This window comes from Suncus etruscus, chromosome 11 (assembly GCF_024139225.1).
Source record: "Suncus etruscus isolate mSunEtr1 chromosome 11, mSunEtr1.pri.cur, whole genome shotgun sequence".
Classification (NCBI taxonomy): domain Eukaryota; kingdom Metazoa; phylum Chordata; class Mammalia; order Eulipotyphla; family Soricidae; genus Suncus; species Suncus etruscus.
This window is the reverse complement of record NC_064858.1, coordinates 29,669,978-29,692,915: the sequence shown is the minus strand read 5'-3', so window position 1 is coordinate 29,692,915 and position 22,938 is coordinate 29,669,978. Positions and strand designations below refer to the sequence as shown.

General features: G+C 35.4%; 1 non-coding gene across 1 annotated transcript; it reads left to right on the top strand.

Moving 5' to 3' along the window:
* The first annotated feature begins 2,351 nt into the window (after positions 1-2,351).
* On the top strand, positions 2,352-2,483 carry LOC126023232 (small nucleolar RNA SNORA51). The gene has a single exon (XR_007500433.1). It is a non-coding gene; the product is annotated as a small nucleolar RNA SNORA51 (small nucleolar RNA).
* Positions 2,484-22,938: the final 20,455 nt, after the last annotated feature.

Sequence of the window (22,938 nt, the reverse complement as noted above, 5' to 3'; positions counted from 1 at the left end):
AACAGGGTTGAAGGGAGATCAACACTGGTGGTGATAATTGCCCTAATTCACTGTCAATATATACCTTAAATGTAATAGTAAGAAACTTGTAAAAAAAAAAAAAAAGTAAAATCAATTAAAAAAAAGTTGGTGGTAAAAATATACAGAAGAGCTAAGAATTCAGAATTACTAATTATTGCATTACTGTTTAATAGTTTTAGTCTTGTAAGATGCAATGGATTCCGAAGTTGTATATCAGTAATTGTTATAATGAATTGTTAAAATGAATGTACTTAAATCTTTAAATTGTACACCTAAATTTTCTAATATGATAAATTTTGTTTATGTTTTTACCACAACAAGAATAAATAAGACTCTCTATTGATCATTTTCTCTCTGATTTAAAATATAAGTACATAATACAATGTATTTATGGGTAATACAAAACATAAATGTATAATCTCTCACAACAGCAACATAAGAAAGGACTATGGCTCTATATAGGAAATATTTATTATTTTAATTAAACTAACTTAAGTGCCTAGCTAGCTCAGTTGGTAGAGCATGAGATTCTTAATGAAACTAATTTGGTATTACTTTAAACAAGATTGCTGATAAGATATTAATTGTAATCTCTGGGACAACAATTGAGAAATAAATAACTTAAAATGTATATTAGAACAAATGATAGGAATCAAAAGGTACATCAGAAAATAGATAACAAATAGAAAATTGGCAGAAGTCCTTCCATATCAGTAATTACATTCCATGTAAATGGATTAAACTCTAATTAAAAAGGCAGACTTGACAGAAAACATTTGAAAAATATGACCTAGCTGTATGTTATCTCCAGAATACTCTCTCTAGATACAAAGACATAAATAGAATGAAAGTGAAAGAATGAATAATTATATTTCTGTAAATAGTAAATAAAAGAGCATTGGAACAGCTATATAAAATAGACTAAGAAAACAAAAACACTGAGATCAAAATATTTCCATTTCCTGACATCAGGAAGTCTCTTTATAAAAATATAGACATATTAAGGGCTGGAGTGGTGGTGCTAGTGTTAAGGCATCTGCCTTGCAAGAGCTAACTTAGGACGGACTGTGGTTCGATTCCCCCGGCATCCCATATGGTCCCCCAAGCCATGAGCGATTTCTGAGTGCATTGCCAGGAGTAAACCCTGAGCGTCAAACGGGTATGGCCCAAACACACACACACACACACTATATAATATAATATATAACATAATATTATATAATTATATAATATTATGTTATATATAATATACTATAATTATATATTATATGATAATATATTGTATATGTTATATCTGTATATAACCAAACTTACATGCACCCAACACTATAAGACAATTACAGCTGTAACAAAGGGAGCATTTTACCCAATATCAGAAAAGTAACAATTCTTCATGAGTGTACATTGAAACATTCTCCATGATAAAATACACAGAAGGCTAAAACTAATGGTAGAAACTGGGTGTATGCTACACAGAAGCTGTAAGTGTAATTTGTGATTATTTAAAAGTCAGAAAATGAGTAAATTGCTTCACAGAAGGTTTTAGGTGACAGGTTTTATCAAACCTGAGTCACTTTCTTAATCAACCTCTTAGTTCACCAATTCCTCCAGTTAGAAAGTGAAGAACTACCATTTGTTAGAGACCTATTATGTGAAGACACTATGCTTGTGCTCACCTATGATATATTAATTAATTAATCCTCAGAAACACTAAACATAAACAATTGCATCTCCACTTAAAAAAAAATCTCAAAAGAAGCTAAGAAAGGTAGTATGTAGTCACATGGTCACAACCAATCTGGTTTGAGTTTAAATTCCACACAGTGTGCACCAGACTAATCTACCTTAACATGAGGGACTCAACCCTTAGTTCCACTGGATCCTATTTTAGTGAAGTGAAGATAATGGAGAGAAGGGAAGCCGGGGACTCTGAGGGAAGGTATCCTGAGGACAAATAAGAGTTATCAAAATCTTTGACCCGAGGTTTATTAAAGAGACATTATGGGCCGTGGAGTCAACAACAATGAAATCGTGAGACCCAAACTTTAATAACTAAACTTAAAAAGGTACCTGTAATATGGCATGCTATGGTAGAGTAGGGTGGGGGAGTGGTAACGGATGCACTCTTGGAACAATGGTGGAAAGAGGTTGTCATAGGTGGTGGGATTTATGTTGAAACATGGTCTAAAACTTAACTATTAATAGCTTTGTAAATTACAATCCTTTAAAAAATTAAAACAAATACCTTGTTTTACAAAAGAGAAGAAATGGCATGTAGAGAAGAAAAAAGAAAGAGAGAGCATAAACATTTCTCAAAAAAGTTAAAAACAGGCCTTCTAATTCTTACCACAGGCTGTGTTCTCTACACTGACTGTATAGAAAGAGGATGTACAGTAAATGCACCCCCAAAACACCTCAACACAGCCCTTTGCCTAGTCTGTATTGTGAACTGGGGGACAAAAGAAAGTTAAAAACTACTGCTATATAATGGAACAACTCAGCTCCTTGATATCTAGAACCCAAACACTCATTCATGCATTCATATTTATTTTTATAATATTTTTTAAATTTCAGTTTAGGTGATCTGGTTACAATAGTGCTAACTTTCATGGTTTTGATTGACAAAGTTATTGCTTCTTTACTAACAAAGTGCCCAAGACTGCACAACTGTCCTTTGGAGTACATCATGTTAAGTGAAGTAACATTACTTCAACACTAACTTAGGATAGTCAAGATCTGGAAACAAGCCAAGCATGAATAACAGATGACTAAATACAGAAGTGGTGGCATACTCATAATCCAGAATACTACTCAATTTTTGGAACAGATGAAATCTTGCTTTTTGCTACAACATGGAAGGAAATAGAGGGTATCACGTAAAAAAAATATCAGGAGGAGAGAGAAATAGCACATGATTACAAGCATTGGTAATTTATTATTTTTAAGGTAAAAATAAGTAAAGAGCAACCAGGAAAAGAGTGAGAGAAAGTAGAATCTTGTATTTTTGTTGGAAGTGGCCCGTCCTGGTTCAATCCCTGGCTCTACATCTTCTGGCATGAATACATTCATGAGTGACCCCTGAGCAGAAAATAAAAAGTAACCCCTGAGTGTGGCCTCAAAATAAACAAAGAAAACCATAAAGAAAATCAATAACATGTAATAATATTTGGCTCTTAGATTCTGACCATTCAGATCATTCTAAGGAGGAAAAAGTAGTACACTGGAAGGGAAAAACAGTAAGAGTAGGATGGAAAGATATGCGCATTTTGACAAGGGGTGTTATCTGGTAACATTATACTCCTAAAACATTTAAACATGTCTACTATTGTAGAAATAAGTTAATAAATAAATAGCCCACTTCACCACTATTTAACCTTTCAATGTCCTCTTTGAGCAAGTAAACTTTGAGAAAAATATATTTAGCCATAACTGAAACAAAAATATCAAGTCATATCCTTAATAGTGTCCTTATAAAATATCAAAGTAGACATTTCCTTAGAAGACACTCTAGTAATATGTTAAAAATATATATATGAAAAAAAATATATATAGCAGGAAGTTCCCGGTTAGCTGTGGAATTAGGATACATGTTTACCATTTTACCAGTTTATTCCTCGCCTGTGAGGTGACTCAAACAAATAACATTTCTGAAAGGAAAATATTGTTTATATGCCTGAAACCATATGGACACTGAAGCAGTTCACATTTAGGATGAACACTAACATGGCCAGCACACATGCAGCATTAAAATGGGACAGACGAGGAACAGCACAAACTTGCCTGCTATGTGCTGCTGCTATAGCAGCACCCACTTATACTGTCAACAGAAATGTACTAAAGTCCTTTCCTCCACTTCCATGACAATACTGATCATTTTACATCTTTTTAGTAGAACTCACTGATGTTGATAGACTAAAAGGGAACAACCAGAGTGAGGTTAAGGATGTGTCCCTCAGGGATGCAGTCCCCTGGTATGTAAGGTCACAGAGGAGGTCTGCGGGTGCCTTATCAGTTCCCTAAAATGATCTAAACTCTGATAGGTTCAGACACCAGAAGACAATCATCTCAGCATCCTCTACCCCAATTTAATGGCCCATATTCTTGGAGCATAGCAAACCACCAGCTTTGTTTAAAAGGTAAGGAGAAGTGATTCCAGCTATATTCAGAATCCTGCTTTATGTGATTTCTCCCATAATCTTAAAGCTTCCCTGCCTTGCTCTCTCTTCGTTACTTTGTGTTTCAGTAAAATACTTTTTGTTGTTGGTTTGGACCACATCTATCAGTGCTCAGGGGCTACTCCTGGCTCTGCACTCAGGATTTACTCCTGGCTGTGCTAGGGAGAACACATGAGACGCTATAAATCAAATCCTGTTGGCCACATGCCTAATCACTGTATTATGTAGCCCCCAGAAAAACTCAACCATTTGTTCACCTGTCCCTTGCTTTCAATTTTGAGAACTTGAGGACAAACACTAAAATATCTATGCCTGCTGCAACTTTGTAATTTGGCCTCTTGTGGTTTTGACTTACATGTCTCAAAAAAGAAGTGATAATGAGAATTTTTCTTGTGTCTGCACAAAAATCAGCATGTCTTCTTTGAAGAAGTGTCTAATTCAGGTCATTTGCCTAGTTTTAAATTGAGTTATTTGGGTTTTTCTTATTTTTGATTGTATTTTTTTATTCTGATATTCTGAATATGAAGCAGGCAGACAGGATAAGATATATTGAGATATAATAAAAACCAAGATATTTAAAGGAGTTACCTTTCTACTAGCCTTAAGCCACTAAAAGCTTTACCACCAGGACCCCTGTAGGGGAAACAATGTCCCAAGCATGATAAGGCCTTTATCTGGTGCCACTACAGAACTATAGGAGATTGGATCCCCTCAGAATTCAAACAAGAATAAAGACCAGGAAAGAAATGTCAAAGATCACCAACTACTTCCAACCTCCCCTTTTCCAACAAACCTAGAAGGGAACTTTTACTCAGGTAAGAAGCCCCATGTGAAGCGGGTTAGGTGAAACTTTAAAAAGCCAAATTGGAACAAAGGATGTGCAAACATATGTATTGCTAGCCCATGCATATTTTGTACTCTTAAATATTTGCTTTCATGCTAGGATGTGTACTGGGACTATTTTGAGTGCTTCTCTCTCTCTCTCTCTCTCTCTCTCTCTCTCTCTCCCTCTCTCTCCCTCTCTCTCTCCCCTCTCTCTCTCTCCCTCTCCCTTTCTCTCTCTCTCTCTCTCTCATTCACTCTTTTTCCTAACTCAGAATTTCGAAACAAAATGTATTTTTACTTTACTTTTTTGCTAATCTCTTCCTAAAATTCTTTTCTGAGAGGAAGGCAACAGACCAGAAAGACCTGGGTAAAGCCTAGGATAGACTTTTCCCTTTCTGCAAAGAGCAAGGTTTACAGTCTTGTTGTTGGTTTACAGTTAGATATCTCCAGGATGGCAGAAGTGGAGAAAACAGTAGAGTCCTTCTTGAAGCTGTAGCTGCTATTTCCTCCCCCCACACCCCACTTCACATCAGTCACCTGGAGACCTGCACTAGCATCAGATCTCAACCACTAGTTAAATATTAAATATGCAAAAATTGTCCTCCAGTTGTTAGATTGTCATTTTGTTTTTGTGATAATCTTATTTACCGTGTAAAATCTTTTTAAATTTGATGTAGTGACTTTTGCTTTTTCTTGCTATTTCCCCTTGCCAGTGAAATTGAATTGAATCTTTGGGTGAAGGTATTATGTTGAGTGAAATAAGTCAGAGGGAGAGAGAGACACACACAGAATAGTCTCACTCATCTATGGGTTTTAAGAAAAATAAAAGTTATTTTTGCAACAATCCTCAGAAACATGAGAGGAGGGCTGGAAATTCCAGCTCACTTCATGAAGCTCACCACATAGAGTAGTGAGTGCAGTTATAGAAATAACTGAACAGAGAACTACCATAATCATGTGCATGAATGAGGGAACTGAAAAGCCTGTCTGGAGTACAGGTGGGGGTGGGGTAGGATGGAGGGAGATTTAGGACATTGGTGGTGGGAATGTTGCACTGGTGAAGGGGGAGTTCTTTACATGACTGAAACCTAATCACAATCATATATGTAATCAAGATGTTTAAATAAAGAAAAAACATAGGGATATAGTAAAAAAAGAAAGTGTGTCATCTGTGTTATCCTTTATGATATATAGTCTACTACCAATTTTACATTATATAGTATACTACCAATATTACATTTTGGGTTAAGGTTTGTTTCTTTCTGTATCTGGCTATCCAGTTTCCCCCGCACATTTATTGAAGAGGCCAGTTTTCTCCAATGTGTGGTCTCAGCTCACTTGTCAAAGATTATACGTCCTTATGTCTGAATTTTCTGTTCTATCTATTCCCTTTGTTTCTGTGCCAGTATTTGCTCCGAAATATTATGCTCTTTTAATTTGAATCATAGTTAGAAATCGGGAAATATAAAGCCTCCATTTGTCTTTTTTTCTCTCTAAATTGCTTTCACTATTGGGGACATTTAAAGTTTCATACAATTTTTTAAATGATCCAAGTTAATGCAAAAAATCTATTGGCATTTTTTTAGGGATTCTGCTAAATATGTAAATAGATTTAGGTAAGATAGCTATCTAAAAATGCTAAAATTAAAATTCTGCATTTCATCTTTGTATTTATAGTGAAATGCTGTTTTAATGTTAATGCATCAACAACAATAAAATAATATAAAAATTATATAATCTTTCAACAAGGCCATAGTTTTTAGTGTCTGGGTCTTTCAACTTCTTAAGCTTGTTTACAGATATAAGAGATTGTTTAGTTCATTTCTCTAACTCACTGTGTTTGCATATAAAATGCAACATATATTATACTATTTTATTCTGGAATTTTTATGCAGTAACTAATTTTAGGATAATTTTGTGAGCCATACTGAATTTTCTATATTACTATCATGCCATCTGCAAATACAGTAGTTTTACTTTTTTTTCCAGAAAACTCTAAAAGATCCTTGTCCAATTGCTTTCTCGGAGTATGACTTCTAAAACAATGGTGAGCAGTAGAGGTAAGAATAAATAAACACCTAGTCTTCTTCTGAGCATAAAGAAGAGCTATAATTTTTCATAATTAAATATAAATTGTAACTGTGATTAGTTATGAATGCCTTTTAGAATATTGTTACATTACTTCTATTCCCAATTTATTTAGAATTTTTATCATAACTGTTGAATATTGTCAACGAGTTTTTCAATATCTATTGATGTGTTTGCATAATTATTTTCTTTTTTTGATCTGGTGAATTACAATGATTTATGTATGTTGAACCACTCTTACATCCATGGGATAATCCCACTTGATCATAGTCTTCAATATGCTCATTGGATTCAATTTGTCAAGTATTTATTGAAGATTGTTTGCATTGAGTTTTCTATATAATTCACTACTAGTGTCATCTGATTGTGACATTTTGGGCCACTCCTGGTGGAACTAAGACAAGCTGTATGGGCCTGACATCTCAGTGCTTTGCTTTGTCTTGTATTTCTCTGAGTTGACAATGCTTGGGGCAGAGGGGAGAGGGCATGCAATAATGGAAATTACACAGAGAGCCTAGTGAATGCAAGGACCAGGCTGACTTTTTTCATTAGACCTTGGGATTTTTTATTGGTGAGACTTTTGATTACTATCTTGACTCATAAATTTGTCATTAGTTTATTTCTAATTAATTCCTGGCAGGCTGTGGAGACCATATATGGTTCTGGGTTTAAAGCCAGAAAACCCATATGCAAGGCAAGCTCTTTATTTACTGTTGTACCTCTCTGGGCCTCATTATGGCCATGTTCATCTTCAATTTAGTATATTTTTCTTTATTCACCCAATACCCAGGTGATACGGAGTTATTTCTACTTGTTATGGAAATGTTTTCTCTTCAAACCTGGATTAGCAGTTTCTAATGTCCTATAGGTGGCGCTGTGACTTTAATGTTGAATTCTTTATCTTGCTAAGGTGAGGACAGGTAAGGTAATTAAAAAGACCAAAACTCATTAGTCATCACTGTGTAATGGAGCATTATGATAAGAGGTAAACAACTCTGACCAAATTTTGTTTGGGAACCACACCCAGTGGTGCTTAGGGCTTCCTCCTGTCTCTGCTCTCAGGTGTCACTCCTGGCAAGCTCAGGACTAGAAGGGGTGCCAGGGATAGAACCTGGAGTGGCCTGGTATAAGTACAGTACAATACCTGCTGTACTACTTCTCTGCTACCTCCATTCCACCTCCCATCCAAACAAAATTTTTTTTTGCTTCAATGTTCATACCCTATCCTTATCCAAGCAGAAAACCTATTTTAGGATCTCTGCTTTTGGTTCCAGCCAGCTTCCTGATCATTTTGATTCCACAAAGAAGGCTGGGAACAGGGGTGTGGAGGAGATTCAGCCTGTTGCCACCAACCTCAAACTTTGGGATTATATTTTTGTTTCCATTGCAGAATCCTACCAGTAGCTTTCTTTGATCTTCATCAGAAAGTTAACTGGTGATAGAGATTAAGATATTCAATCTCTCTCCTCCCCAGGTTAGATCTGCCAATAGCATATCTAATGATCCTATCTTCACTTTTGTGCACAGATATTAATGAACCTCAGATCCAGAAGTGTCTCTAGCTCTTGGGCAAACCAGACTGTGAGCTGGGGAGTTGTGTAATCTGTGTTTTACTATTGGCTGTGTTTAGGGGGATAGGAGATGGTGTTGTTAGATAGAGTCTATTCCATTCCACTATGTTTCCAAAAGAATAAGATTATTTATTTTGACTTTCTAGTTGTGTGTTACAGAAAAGTGGAGGTTAACTTACATATTATGTCATTGAGAAATTTTAAGTTTGGGGCCATAGAGATAATACAAAGGATAGGGTTTTTACTCAGCTTGCATCATTGGGGGGACACACAATCTCAAATTGATCTCCAGCCCTGTGCAATGCCCCCCAAAAATAACTTTAAAAACCCTTACTTTTTAAGAAGGGTCAGTAGAGTTATGCCTCTACACAAATATGTATATTGTTTTTCATAGGTATCTCATATAACCATTTTAAATCTTCGTGTTTTCATGTGTAAAATCTTCTTGGAAAACTGAGGGTTAAACTGGCTGGTGCATAAAAAGCATTAGCACAGTACTTTAATTATGGTGAATTATTAATATACTAAAATTACTATTATTCCAATAATCAACAACACCATTGATGGTAGACACTGTTCTTCTGATAGCTGATGCAATCTTTTAATGTTTTCACGCTATAATATTGAACCATTTAAAATGCATTTTTCTAACAATACGTAGAATCAGCATTGCTTGTAGTTAGTCATACATTCTTTCAAATGAGATTCTTGATCAAGTCAATTAGGAAGCTTTCTTTTGGAAAAAAATCTCTTAATAATTATATACTCTAATACCTGAGTAATAGTATAGCTTGCTTTGCATGCAATTGATCTGGGTTCAATTTCCAGCACCCCAGATGGTACCCAGAGCCCACCAAGAGTAATTCCTAAGCACAGAGCCAAGATCCCTGAACACCATTGGGTGTGGCACAAAAACCAAAAAAAACTATGTTTAATATATTACATGGCTTGAACTAAATAATGCAATTATTTAAATAACTAAAAAAATAGCCAAGAAAATAGAACACTATTTTCTTACTGAAATTAATGCATATACACTCATACACACATAATATACAGACAAAAAAAGAGAGGCTGGAAATAAATAAACATATATTAAAAATAATGTAATTGTGGCATCTGTGTGTATAGTGGAGTGTTTGAATTGGTTCATGGAGAAAGCCTGGCATTCAGGAGTCTGAATGTGAAGTTATTCCTTTAGGGTTATCACCCAAGAGGTGGATTATTGCACATGGAAGCGACTACTAGCTGCTTAAATTCAAATAAAACAAAATATTCACCTCATAGAAATAAAACCAACACTTCAATTTCTCTGCAATACTGGCCACATCACAATATCTGCTGGCCACATAATGGAAGTAATCATAAATAACAAATAATCACATTTAGACAACCATTCAATTCTACTGGGTACAGCAGAGATAGAACAATTCAATCATAACAGACAATTCTAGAGGCACAATGATGGAGGGCTGATTTTTTCCTAAAAATGCAAATAATTCAAAAAACTTATTTCATGGTGAATGATGATATTTAGCTTTCTGGCTTATTCAAATTTCCCAATTTTGCTATAATTAGCAGGTATTTCTGAAGAAAACTATTTAATGTTAATATCTTTTCACAAGAAAAGACAGCAGTGTCTTCATTTTCACTAAAATTTTTGCTTCTCTACTGCTTACAGTATCTTCTGCAAAAACCCAGTCCTAACCTCCCAGACTCAGTCATTTTTGCTTATCCAGCCACTGCATTAAGATTAGCATTGGCTTTGGATTGACTATTTCTTTACTTTTATTCATTATATTATCTGCTATCTACCTCATTTCTCACTAGATAATTTAATGTGCTAGCTGATAATATGTTTCAATATAGAGCTTGGAATTAAAGTCAAATAACTTGAAAAAGAGAAAACTAGAATAAGTCTCAAGTAAGCCAACTATATAAAATAAATTTGTACCATTTAATATACTTTCAACATTCACATAAGCCAGAGACTGATTTCAATTTCTACTACTCATCACACTTGAATGAATCGAATATATCAGAATGTTTGTTTTCATTTTTTTCTGACATTTTCTTTATGTGAATTTCTAGGGGACCAGACTTCGAAATGAAAGAAGTCACATTAAGGAATGGATCCCAGTAATCTCTTTGGGAGGAATCTTCGGAGGTCCTGGCCATTCTTTTTCTCTTTCAATATCCTAGTGTGCTGTTCTCCATGACCTTTGAATTTCTAAAGTCCAAGATAATATTATTACCCTTGGTGTGAGGACCACATTGTACTTGAATTACCTAAAGAACTTCAAAAAAAAAATCACCACCACTCTTTCCCCAAAATCACAATGCTCAAGCATGCCACACCAATTTTATTAGATATTTAAAAATAATTTTACACATAATCTAGATTGTTTTAGTGTGCAGATGAAGGTGAGAACCACTGGGGTTAGAACAAGAATTTAAACTAGTAAATTATAGAATGTAAACCAAAAAATGTTATAGACTTGTATGCTTAAGTTCTTTAGCTCTATTTAGAATTCCCTCATAATTATTTTATCTGTATCCTGGTCAATAAGAAAGCTAAAATATTTTCCTCTTATTCTGCCTCTTCATTTTTCATAATGCAATATTTCAGAAGGGAAGAGGTTATTTTAGTGTTGTTTTCTGGAGGTGTATTTTTGTTTTTGGTTTTTTTGAGAGAAGAGAAGCATATCTTTGCTGTAGAGAGACAATCACCAATTCAATGTTCAGGGATGTTTTTTCAAAGGGGACAAGGGAATCATGCAGTGCTAGGGATCTAGAAGTCAAGTCTTCAGCAAAGAATTCACATTGGCCCCCTGAGCCATTTCCTTAGCCTTGGCCTTGTTTGTTAATGGTTTTGTCCACTGTACTCTCAGAATAGCCTTGGGCACTGCTGATGTGCTAAGTAAGAACTTGTTCATATTCAACAGTAGAAAGCCATGACTTTTGAGAGGTCGGCCAGCTCCAGACAACACTGGTAGAGCAAAGCAAATGTCCAACTATCACTTCTTTCAATGACAGAAACATTAAGGAGTATTAACTAATAGGATATTGTTTTGCATTTCTTTTTTTTTCTTCCTAGACACCACACTATTTTTCCTTATGATCAGGGATATTAAAAAAATGTCTATATAAAAATTCTGGGGAAAATTTAGGAGGTAAAGTAATATTCATGATATCCCAGTAACAATACTGCAAATTACAGTGCCTATAAAGAAAAGATGGCCAGAATGACCGTACAGCAGGTAGGACACATATAGTAACTGGGGTTCACTCACTAGTAGCCATTGCTATAGGCAGCATGTTAGTTAGAGAAGACCACCAGCAACCTCCACCACTTTCCAGTTTATCTAAGGTCTGGTCAAGTCTTAGTTGCACTGAATTTGATATTATGTGACCATTTTTCTTTCTAGCTGTAGTATTCACACTGGAATGAGAAATGAATCTGATCTGTAGCAGTAAAAGACAGAGGGCTTTAAAAATGACTTCTTGCATAAAACCCAAAACTAACTTTGGAGGGGCCGGGAAGGTGGCGCTAGAGGTAAGGTGTCTGCCTTGCAAGTGCTAGCGTAGGACGGACCACGGTTCGATCCCCCGGCATCCCATATGGTCCCCCCAAGCCAGGAGCGACTTCTGAGCGCATAGCCAGGAGTAGCTCCTGAGCATCAAACGGGTGTGGCCCAAAAAAACAAAACAAACAAACAAACAAAAAAAACTAACTTTGGATAAAGATAGAGAAGATAGGAAGCTAATATTTGTCTTAAGGTAGAGGCAGCTGCTTGCTATTTCAACTTCAGTACAGATTCAACAGAGGAACATGGCTTAAGAAACCAAGCAGAACCAAAATGCCCAAGCTTGAATCTACATGTTAAGAATTTTATGAAAAATCTCCCAAAAATGGTATGTGTTCACAGAACTATAAAAAACTTCAAAGAGAGAATACAGTTAAAAGAGAAAAAGACCACTAGCAGCTGGGCAGTATTTTGGGTAACTCCATTTATACAGAGTATGGTTCATAGGGTTGCAAATAATATTTTATAAAGCCATCATTAAGTTCATATATGAAGCTGGCAAATACATCACACACACACAAAAACCAAAGACCACATATTTGTTGAATAAAGATACAAAAATTCTCCAAAATATGTTCACAAACTGAATATAACAATACATCCAAAATTATTGATCACAAGTTGGATTCATTCTAGACACATGAAAATAAATTTGTGTATATAAATCAACCAAGTCAATATGATATATACAAAAGAAAAAACAAAAGTCATAGGTAATATTAATAGGTGCTTAAAAAGCACTTGACAAGATTTGTCACATATTGATGACTAAAATTCAATCAAATGGGAAGAAAAGGAATATGACTTCCAAAACATTGAAAAGATGGAATCCTCCCCAACACCCTATATGAAATTAATATCACTCTCATTATAAAGCTTACAAAGATACCACCAAAAAAGAAAACTATAGACAAATATGCTAATGAACATGGATGCAAAAATCCTTAACAAAATTTAAACAAACCAAATCAACAGCACAGCAAAAAGATTATACATCATAACTAAGTGGGTTTCATCCCAGAGATGCAATGATGGTTCAGTGTACACAAATCAATCAATATCAAATACCACATCAGTAAAAGGAAAGATAAAAAATGCATGATCATATTAATTGATGCAGAGAAAGCATTTAAAAAAAAATCCAACATCCATTCATGATGAATACCCTCAGCAAAATAGATGTGGAAGGAACCTTCCTCAAGACAGTAACAAATATCTATAAAAAGCCCACAGACAATATTAGCCTTTATGGTGAAAAAATGAAAGCATTTTTAGTAAGGTCAGGAACAAGGCAAGTCTATCCACTGTCTCCACTTTTATTCAACATAGTATTACAAGTCCTAACAACCACAATCAGACAAGAGAAGGAAATCAAAGGAATCCAAATCAAAAAAGAGAAAGTCAAACTAACTCTATTTGCAGATATGATACACATAGATTTGATATATATAGAAAATCTAGAGTCCACAGAAAAGTTCCTAGAAACAATATATCAATACAGTAAAGTAGCCAGCTACAAAACCAATACACAAAAGACAGTTATATTCCTTTATACAAACATGATTCAGAGGAATAAAAGATAAAAGAGTATATCCTATTTGAATTAGGGTCCAAGACTATCAAATATCTAGGAATCAACCTTACAAGAGAGGTGGGAGAAATATATCAGGAATATTTCAAAGTACTTCAAAGAGAAATTGAAGGAGACCTAAGGAAATGGAATATCATTCCATGCTCATAGATTGGAATGAATTTCATCAAAATGACCGTCTTACCTAAACTACTATATAGAGTCAATAAAATCCTTATTGAAATTTATACAACATTCTTCAATGACTTAGAACTTATAAAGCTTTTGTGGAATCATTAAAGAACTAGGGTAGCCAAATCAATGTTGAAAATCAAGAAGCTTAAAGATATCTCATTACCTAATTTGAAGCTCTTCTACAAAGCTATAGTGATCAAAACAAAAATAGATTTTCAGATCATGGGTCAGAATAGAATATCTAGTGGCAAACCCCAACATATATTGGCAACCAGTCTTTGACAAAGGAGCCAAGAATTTGAAATGGAACAATCTCTTCAATAAAGGTGTTGGAACAACTAAACAACTATGTGTATAAAATTAAAGATTAACCCATATCTTAAACTTTATGAAATAGGCAATTAAAAGTGAATTAAAGACCTTGAGATTAGAGCTAAATTCATAAAGCTCATTGAAGAAAACATAGGCAGAACATTTCAAGACAAAGATCTTAAAGAAATTGTTGATGATAGGATGTCAACGGCAAGAGCTAAAAAGTTTCTGTATGGCAAAAGAAACATGGACTAAAATTAGAAGACAGCTAACTGAATGAGAGAAAAAAAAGTTGCACTTGACACATCAGATAAAGGTTTGATATCTAGGATATATAAAGTACTCAAAGGTTAACTCTACAAAACCTAAAAACCCCATCAACATATGGGGAAAGGAAATGAATAGGTCTTCTGAGGAAGACCAACAGATAGCCAATGGACACATGAAGAAAATGTTAATCATCACTTGTCTTCATGAAAATCCAAATCAAGACAACAATGTGATATCATATTACACCAGTGAGGATGGCACATATTAACAATACTGTTGATACATTTGGTGGGAATGTGGTAAGAGAGGAACTCTCATCCATTGTGATGAGAGTGATTTCTGGTCCAACCCTATGGAAAACAACATGGAGGGGGTTTAGTAAATTCAAATTTGAGCTGCCATATGACCAGCAATCCCCCTTTGGGGTATCTACCTGCAGGACAGAAAAACATTAATCCAAAAGACTGTATGCACACTGCTGTTCATTGAGTACACAGTACAATAGCCAAAACTTGGAATCAACCTAGATGCCCAACAAAGGATGAGTGGATCACGAAGATGTGGAACATATAGACAGTGGAATTCTACATCGCTGTAAGGAATGATGTGATCATGAAATTTGCAGCAACATAGATGGAACTATAAGATATTATTTTAAGTCAAGTAAGCCAGAAGGATAAATACAGAATATTACTTATACATGGTATTTAGAATAACTGCATGAAGAATCACAATGATCTAAATGGTAGTTGTCTTAAACACCCTTGGCCCCAGAGTATAGCAAGAAGAAGGAAAGGATCTTAGTGGAAAAAGAGAAACACAAAAGTTTATATTCTCTTCTATATTTTTCTATACTAAACCATGCAGCAATAAATACAGCTGTTTAGATTGAGCAGGTCTTCAATGAATTGCTCTTTATCGATATCTATAATAATGTTATAATGTATTTATCTAAAGAAACAGGTGCAAGGGTGTTTTTAAAGCTGTGGACTTCCACTACAGTGCTCAGTATAAGAACTGTTAGTGTCTTCATTTTAAAATATCTATAATAACTCTGTATTTTTGTTCACTGTGGTTCTGGAGATATAGGTTGGTTGTCCCAGTTTCACATTAGAATGCTACATTATAGTAGACTCAAAATATAATTAATATAATGTCTTAAGATAAGGTAATTAAGATTAATTAATATTAATAAATAGTTAACAATTAAAAGAATGTCTTGGAAAATATTTTAATCTATTCATTTTCCATTTGATTATGCCTTCTAATATGATCCAATGTTTATTTTTACAGATAACAATGGAATAGGCTACTGCATGCCAGACACTTGTTACAGTGCTCATTCATTGAATATGTTATTGAAAATTATTTTCAATCAAGATAGTTCACTGTTATATCATAATGCCCATGATTTCAGTTTTCTTTCAAAAAGGAACCTGGATTTTCAAGACCCATTATAGGATGCTTCATGGTGTAGACCCCTTTTACAGTGCTCATTACCATTATTTAGCATTCTATACTTGAAAGTAAAGATATTAATTTTAAAAAAGAGTATAAGTTTTTGAGCTATAAAAAATAGTGCTCTATGTACAATCTAATCCAGAAAGCCTTTTTTCAGTAAAGTTTACCCTTACCAATAATGATTTGCCTCGTAAATGAAAAACTTTTCCATCTGACTTGCCAATTTTATATTTTTTAAGTGTTCTGACCCATTCCATATGGTCAATTTTTTCAACTGCAACCTATGGATAGATCCTTATTATCTATTTGTGTGTGGGAATGTATGTATTGGCTACTTCTATGTCTGTCTAATGTTTTTCTGTAATGTATATGTCTGTCTATGCTGTTTATAGTCCTTCCACCTGTTATATGTAACTTTTCCTTTTCTTCCCTCCACTGCTTACCACTTTACAAATTTTTTTCTATCTTTTCATTCGTTACCCCTGTTTTGTTTTTTTTTCTTCCCTATTTAACCCTTTTTTACACTCAGTTCTAAACTCTTCAGTAACTGGAATATTCCCCCACCCCAATCAGCTGCCAGCCAGATTCCAAAGTGAAAAAACAGCTTCCCTGCCCACCTTGACTGGCCAAGGAAGAAGTTGCCACTGCTGCTACTGCTGATTTGCTTTTGCTTTTTCTCCCACCTCCCTTTGTTGTGAAATGTTGATTGCTACAGGGTTCAAAATTTTTAAATAATTTTTAATGAGACCAATGTGAATTACAAATCCGCACAATTATATTTAAGGTACATAATGACAGTGAATTAGAGCAATTTTACCAGTGTGTCCTCCCGCCTCCACTATTCCCAGTGTGCACCTCATACCTCCACCCTTAACTTCCTGGACTGCTAGTGTAATAGGATCCCTTTTATATACAGCTTGTTGTAGGTTGAGTCTCTTGATTCTTACATTATAGTTGACTTTGGGTTGTGTATTTAGGTCTGATCATTTTTTATTTCCACTCAATGCTCATGAGACTGCTTTGTCCCTGGTACCATCCACTATTTTTTCTCAATTTTTAGGAAAACATAGAAATACGAGGCATAACAAGATGTTCTATGGTTCTGTTAAAAAGGAGGGGAGGGGGAAATGGGTGGAAACCCCTGTCTAGAAGCTATAAATTTCAAAGAAGACAGAAAAGAAAAAGAAAAATAGGAGTGCTGATGTAGCAAGGTTTTGTGTTTGTTTTTTTGTTTTGGCATAGGCATAGTAAGTATTGGGAAAATTAGAAATTCCCTTGGCCCAAGAAATACAGGGTGTCAGCACCCTTGAAGCATATTGTCATGAGACCAACTACAGGCTCTGAACATACTTGTTGTTGAACCCCATAGTCTTTCTTTATGGTGCCAGAAAATGTTCTGCTCAGTCGTGCTTCTCAAAGCCAGTCCTCTGTAATTAGAGATCTTGGATTTTGCAGAAGGGATTTTCCTTTTGAGAGATACTCAGTTCAAGGACATTTCCTAATACATCTCTGCTGGGAGCCATTTTTTCAGATTCCACAACACCACATCACAGGCTGAAGGTGTGCTCTGGATTTTATCCCCCCTAGAGAATTTTAAAAGACTTAAAAGGGGGGCTGGAATAGTGGCACAGCAGTAGGGTGCTTTCCTTACAGGCAGCTGACCTACCAGACCAAGATTTGGACCCCGACATCCCATATGGTCCACCAAGCCAGGAGCGATTTCTGAGCGCACAGCCAGGAGTAACGTAAGCATCACCAGGTGTGGCCCAAAAGCCAGAAAAAAAAAAAAAAAGACCTCAAAGGAAAAAAAAAAAAAGACTTAACGGGAATATAGATTTCTTTAATATATTTCTTTAATAGGTATAATTCTTATTATGTGTTTCATTATAAAGCTGTAGTTTCCCCTATCTCTTTTTTTGGACTTCTTTGTAGGAAATTCTAGTAGATAAGTTTCTCTTGGGCTCTGAGTTCATGTTAGAAGCAAATTATAGGGACTGTTTAGCTTATAAGTTTTATCCTCATGTGCGCCAGTAATATGTGACATTATTTCTTTTTTATAGGCATATATAAATGGAAAAATCTTATAGAAATAAGTTTTTATCTAATACGAATAGGAACTCCTAAATTTTGTATTGCTGGTGGCCTTTCAGCCTAAACATTTGTTACAGGGACTTGACTTAGGTAGGCTTCAATAGATCTAGCATTGGCCACTCTCCCCTGAATCTTGGACCTCATCTTTGGAACCAGCCAAGTTTTTTGCACCATCATTGGGGAAGTCTCTGGCACAGAGTTGCTCCAAAGCACCCTGATTTCTTGGAAACAGCAACAAGTTGCTTTCAGGTGAGACGAAACTAGAAGATGCTCCATGACATAGGATCTGTGCCAAAAACAAGATCTCTAATTACAGAAACCTGACTGTAGCAATTGTAATGGAGTAGAACTTTTACTGGGACAATGAAGAAAGGTTTGGGGCTTAGACAACTTAGTATGCTCAGAACCTGTAGTTGTTCTTATGGCAGGATGCTTTCTGGGTAGCGTCTCTCTGTTTTTAGGTCAAAAGGTTTTTTCTCTTTCCCCAATTTTTGCTGAACCTATGCAAATAAACTATCACCCCCCTATTTTTTCTTTTTTTACCATTAAGTAGGGCTCCTGGCTTTTGCATAGAACACTGGGACAAGGATTACTTCGCTTTACCTCATATTTCTGCATTTTTATAAAATTAAGCAGTAAAGGAAAAAAAGAAAGGATGGTGGTTAGGGGCTAAGTGGTCTCAGGTGCATTAGTGGAGATAAAAAGGTATATAACTAAATATTCTAGTCAAAATCAACAACAATAGAATCAAGAGACCTAATCTTTAACAACCTAAATTTAAATGGGCCTATTATACTGGCAAATTAGGGGGCAAAAGGTGGTGTATATCATGTACTCTTGAAACATTGAGGGAGGTCTACCCTGGTGGTGGGAATGGCCCTGATTCACTGTCTATCTGAAATTGAACTATAATGGACTTTGTAATCACAATGGTTTCGATAAAATAAAATTTAAAATGGATAGAGAGTGCTACTAGAGAAAGTCTTATATGAAAAGGACATTCATGGCACCACTTCATTTGCAGTAATACAAACTACATGTCACAAAAGAAAAGAGAATGAGAGAGAGGAAAAGAGTGTGAAGTGAAATGCTTGCCCCAGAGGCAAGTAAGAGAGGGTGAGTGGGAAGGAAGAAAGCTTCAAGAAGGGTAATAGGGTTCCATAAAGGTTGAACTAGACAGCATTCCCACCAGCAGTGGATAAGAGTTCCTTTCTCTCCACATCCCCGCCAACACTGTTTATTCTCATTCTTTGTGATGTGTGCCATTCTCTGGGGTGTGAGGTGGTATCTCATCGTTGTTTTGATTTGCATCTCCCTGATGATTAGTGATGTGGAACATTTTTTCATGTGTCTTTTGGCCATGCGTATTTCTTCTTTGTCAAAGTGTCTGTTCATTTCTTCTCCCCATTTTTTGATGGGGTTAGATGTTTTTTTCTTGTAAAGTTCTGTCAGTGCCTTGTATATTTTGGAGATTAGCCCCTTATCTGATGGGTATTGGGTGAATAGTTTCTCCCACTCAGTGGGTGGCTCTTGTATCCTGGGCACTATTTCCTTTGAGGTGCAGAAGCTTCTCAGCTTAATATATTCCCATCTGTTAATCTCTGCTTTCACTTGCTTGGAGAGTGCAGTTTCCTCCTTGAAGATGCCTGTAATGTCCTGTAGTGTTTTGCCTATGTGCTGTTCTATATATCTTATGGTTTTGGGGCTGATATCGAGGTCTTTAATCCATTTGGATTTTACCTTTGTACATGATGTTAGCTGGGGGTCTAAGTTTAATTTTTTGCAAGTGGCTATCCAATTGTGCCAACACCACTTGTTGAAGAGGCTTTCCCTGCTCCATTTAGGATTTCCTGCTCCTTTATCAAAAATTAGATGGTTGTATCTCTGGGGAACATTTTCTGAGTATTCAAGCCTATTCCACTGATCTGAGGACCTATCCTGATCCAGCTATACCACTCCTAGGAATATACCCTAGGAACACAAAAATACAATACAAAAACCCCTTCCTTACACCTATATTCATTGCAGCTCTATTTACCATAGCAAGACTCTGGAAACAACCAAGATGCCCTTCAACAGATGAATGGCTAAAGAAACTGTGGTACATATACACAATGGAATATTATGCAGCTGTCAGGAGAGATGAAGTCATGAAATTTTCCTATACATGGATGTACATGGAATCTATTATGCTGAGTGAAATAAGTCAGAGAGAGAGAGAAAAACGCAGAATGGTCTCACTCATCTATGGGTTTTAAGAAAAATGAAAGACACCCTTGTAATAATAATTTTCAGACACAAAAGAGAAAAGAGCTGGAAGTTCCAGCTCACCTCAGGAAGCTCACCACAAAGAGTGATGAGTTTAGTTAGAGAAATAACTACATTTTGAACTGTCCTAATATTGAGAATGTATGAGGGAAATGTAGAGCCTGTTTAGGGTACAGGCGGGGGTTGGGTGGGGAGGAGGGTGATTTGGGACTTGGGTGATGGGAATGTTGCACTGGTGATGGGTGGTGTTCCTTTTATGACTGAAACCCAAACACAATCATGTATGTAATCAAGGTGTTTAAATAAAAAAAAAATTAAAAAAAAAAAAAATAAAAAAAAAAAAAGAAGGGTAATAGGGAACTTGTTGATATTAGTGGCAGGAAATGCACACTGCTGAAGGTTGTTATACATTGTATGACTGTAACTCACTCATAAACAACTTTATCTGTGAAAAAACTGTATTATAAACAACCGTGTAACCATTGTGTTTAAATACAAAATATACTTTAAAATATATTAAAATTTTTAAAAAACACAGCTAAAAAATAAAGATTAGTAGAGGTCTTAATCAAGACTACAAGAAAAATAAAAACCCCGACTAAAAATAAAATGAAACCACCAAATATTTTAGATAAGATAATAATTATAACAAAAACTAAAGACTTCACTATTAGAAAAATTTATGTACCAAATTGGTTACAAATTCAGCATCCAAAAATCTATTTCATTACAATATGAAAATGGATAAGAAGAAAAATTTTAAGTTATTTTATATTTTAAGTGCATTCAATGACAAACTCTGGTCCCAGTTTCAAAACTGAGAATGCCAAATAAGGAGTTATATGTACTGAGGAAATGAAAAGGTGCATTGGAGGTGACACAGAAACACTGTTAGAGGTTCTGAGGCCCTTCAGTAATGAAGAGGAATCATCCAAAGAGATAAATCTGAGACTGTGACAGCTCTAGAATAACAGTGGTAAGTGTGTTGAAATTTATACACATAGACAATAAATATGTTGTTGTTTAAATAATTAATGATGGTGTGGATGGAGATGGATGAAATGGAGGGGCCTTTCTCTGCCATCCCAGGCCATGTGGCTCCAACTCCATTAGCCGGTGGTCGCTGAGGGTAGAAAACTCATCCAGAGACAGGCATCAGGAAATATCACTTTTATTTGCCCTGGCTATCAAGTGTGGCCTATATCATAAACCTATTTAAGCACATGCCATTCTTAGCTTGCCCTGCATCTTAGCTTCCATTCAGCCATTTCTCCTCTGACCTCCATCCAGGTAAAATTCCTCCTCTTCCCTTCTAGTCAAAGGCCTTATCTAATCTTTCCAAGACCCCTCACATTTCTTGCAGATAAGGTTACACAAAGAATAGGTGTAGAGTTGCAATATGTCTCTTAAGAAATAAATTCCTAAATATATATAGTAATTTAAACCAGAGGTAAAACAATTAAAATATTTTTTAAATTAAAATGAAGGCTAGAGACAAAGAATTGGAATCTTCAAACACAGCAAAAAGTAATGTTTGAGAAAGCAAAGATATAATGAGATTTAAAGAAGGACCTCTTGTTTATTACAGATCAAAGATTAAAAGGAGATAAGGGACAAGGAGGTTATGAGTGACTGAAAACCATCTTTCATACTTTAATTCAGCTGTATTAAAATTCAGCAAGATTTGGAGGGTTGGCTTTTGAAGTAAATTGCCAGTTTCAAATTTTAATGTGTGTTCTTCATTTTTCCTCACAACTCAGGTGTATTTCACTGGGTGAAATAGCCACTGATCTACTCACCACTTCTCTGGCTATAGACCATTCCATCTCATCATAGCAGATCAAGCTCCAACAACAGCATGGCCATCAGTAAAGTGACAGGAAAAACAACAACAATAACAACAACAACAACAACAACAACAAAACTCCAAAGACACCAGCACTAGCTAATTAGGAAGTTCGGACATAAGATAGAATATCATATTTATGCCTGTCAACTGTGTAAATTTCTACAAACTATTTGCTCTATTATTTATTTAAGTATTTGAATTTCTTAGCTAAAAATTTTGTTTGGCTTGTTTGGCTATAATATCTAGTATTAATAGGATTGATGAGACATAATGAGGAGACATGTAGGATGGAGTGAAATTTATAGAAGGTATTCCACACATATTCATTCTTGGTAAATTAATCTGAAATTCTCAATAAAAATATGCCTATTTGGTTAATATTATTTCCATTTAATAATATTGTTATTTATGGCCTATCTTTGTCCATAACTGTATTCTATTTTCACATTCAGTTTTTGCTATTCAAATTATGAACAGAACAGGGTAGGAAAAAATTGTTTTATTCTTCTAATTAAAATGGGTACATCTCAGGGGGCCGGGCAGTGGCGCTCGAGGTAAGGTGCCTGCCTTACCTGCGCTAGCCTAGGAGACGGACCACGGTTCGATCCCCCGGCGTCCCATATGGTCCCCCAAGCCAGGAGCGACTTCTGAGCGC